Here is a 2,207-nt window from a genome sequence, read left to right as displayed (position 1 = left end):
GCCTATCATGCACGGACTTTCACACGTCTCACATGAGAGTGCGCGCGCGCGCACACACACGCACAATGAGTGGTGAGTTTGAGAGTTTCAGAATTTGTAGGTTGTAATTTTTGATTGTGTACTATTTTTTATTGTGAACTAATAATGACGTGTGTGTGTGTGTGTGTGTGCGTGCGTGCGTGCGTGCGTGTGCGCGTGCTTGTGGGTGTTGTTTGGGTGTGCGGGTGTGATGAATATTTGTATATTGTGTTCAACTTTTACTTTTCGCGCGCGCCTGTGTGTGTGTGTGTGTGTGTGTGTGTGTGTGTGTGTGTGTGTGTGTGTGTGTGAATAGAATAGAATAGAATAGAATAGAATACTTTTTATTGTCATAAAACCTTAAAGTTTATAAGACACAATGAAACATGTGTGTGTTCAATTGTTGATGATGTTGTTTTTTTTCCCCCGAGTCTATTTGTAAACGCCTCAGTACGGCTTATTTTCAAGATTAGGCGTAAATGTTCATAATAATAATGATACTACTACTACTACTAATGATAATAATAATAGTAATTTTCATGCATATTAAACAGAAGAAAACTCAACAAACACATAATGCGTGTGTTTCTTTTATTTTTTTTCTGTGTACTAATGTGTGTGTGTGTGTGTGTGTGTGTGCGTGTTGACGCTCATGAACTGAACTTGATGCACTAATAAAATTAGATATCGTGTTCTGAGCAGTGAAAAAAATACATCCTAAAACATTATAATAACCTATTGCACAAGCGCACATTTACCAACATGCAATGTATATGAAACGTGTACAATAAAACTCTATCCATAACAGAAAATTATATACACCAAATACTTAGTAATAAATGAATTACACCAAACACGGGTAATGAAAAGAAAGGAAAGGTAGTCCTGGACAGAAAGTTGTGTGAGCTAAATATAAGAACACAGTGGGTTGGTGCTGGGGCACGCGAGAACCCTGACTGACTCGCTCCTGTCCTCCGGCGTAGCCTCGTGGTCAGTTTTAACCCCTGCGCCACGGGAACACAGAACAGGACACTTCCAACCTAAAAAATAACCAGGAACAACCCCGAAGATACCACCACCCCAAAGAGGAGCCAAGAGCCAGCGAGGAGGACACCCCTCGAACTGCCAGCCAGGACTCCCCCACAACAACAACCAAAACAGGGAGCCCCCCCCCCCCCCACCCCCCCCACCCCCACCCCACCCAGCCCCCGCCTCCCCCTTGTGGATCATCGCCGCTGAGACAGAAAGGCCATTGCGAGGACCAGCCTCGGGGAAAAAACAAAAACAAAAAAAACATTGACCCTCCCTGAAAGACAACAGCTACGAAAAACTTGACCTTAAGGGCTTCATGCCGATAGGTCGTTAAACTCCACAAAAAATAAAAAATAAAATAAAGTATTGTTCTAATGTCAAGTGCATATGCTTTAGTAACCTGACAATTGAGCATATAATTTTTCATTGTAGTTTGATGAAGCCTTTTGTACACGAAAGTGTGTCTTCACAAGTGACTGAGAACGTTGATGTTTTTGACTTTTTGCATTCATTATCAGTTGTTTCGCTTGTCAGTTTAACGACTTCTCTTTTACGAAGTCCTTTAAGTAATTTCCTGTAACTGTATGTAGAGTTGTTTTGTTGTTGTTGTTGTTGTTTTTTCTTCCAAATTTCACCCACATTTTTACCCTCATTTGCCCAGTTTCTCCCAACCCTCCATTCATCCACATCTCCCACCCCTTCTAACCGATAATACTCAGATGTATTCATAAATACTTTAACAAAATGTCTTCAATCACCGATATGTGTGACGGGACATTAAACAAAATTCCTCCTCCTCCTCCACAAAAAAAATAATAAATGAACGAATAATTTTTTTTTTAATTAATATAAATTATTTATAAAAAAAAAAAAAAAAAAAATACCGCCCAATAAGGGACTCGAACCCTTGACCCTCAGATTAAAAGTCTGATGCTCTACCGACTGAGCTAACCGGGCTCCGCTAACACTGTCTTCAGGAAAAGAAATAAACGGCTGTGCACTGAAGAACAATAACTTGGCTCTAGTTCTTGTGAAAGAAAAAGCAATTTTTTTAAATCACTTTTTTCTGCTTTTTTCTTCTCGATTTTAAGCAGTCACAGCGGACTACGTGCTCTAACTGTGGTCCAAGCACATTATCATTTTTACTGATTCCGAGG

The 2,207-nt window shown here is 40.1% G+C and overlaps 1 non-coding gene across 1 annotated transcript; it reads right to left on the bottom strand.

The window, feature by feature from the left end:
* Positions 1-1,934: 1,934 nt before the first annotated feature.
* Positions 1,935-2,007, bottom strand: Trnak-uuu (transfer RNA lysine (anticodon UUU)). The gene has a single exon. It is a non-coding gene; the product is annotated as a tRNA-Lys (tRNA).
* Positions 2,008-2,207: the final 200 nt, after the last annotated feature.

Source organism: Babylonia areolata, chromosome 18, assembly GCF_041734735.1.
Source record: "Babylonia areolata isolate BAREFJ2019XMU chromosome 18, ASM4173473v1, whole genome shotgun sequence".
NCBI lineage: Eukaryota > Metazoa > Mollusca > Gastropoda > Neogastropoda > Buccinidae > Babylonia > Babylonia areolata.
Note: the sequence above shows the minus strand (reverse complement) of the source record. Positions and strands in the feature narration are given on the sequence as shown.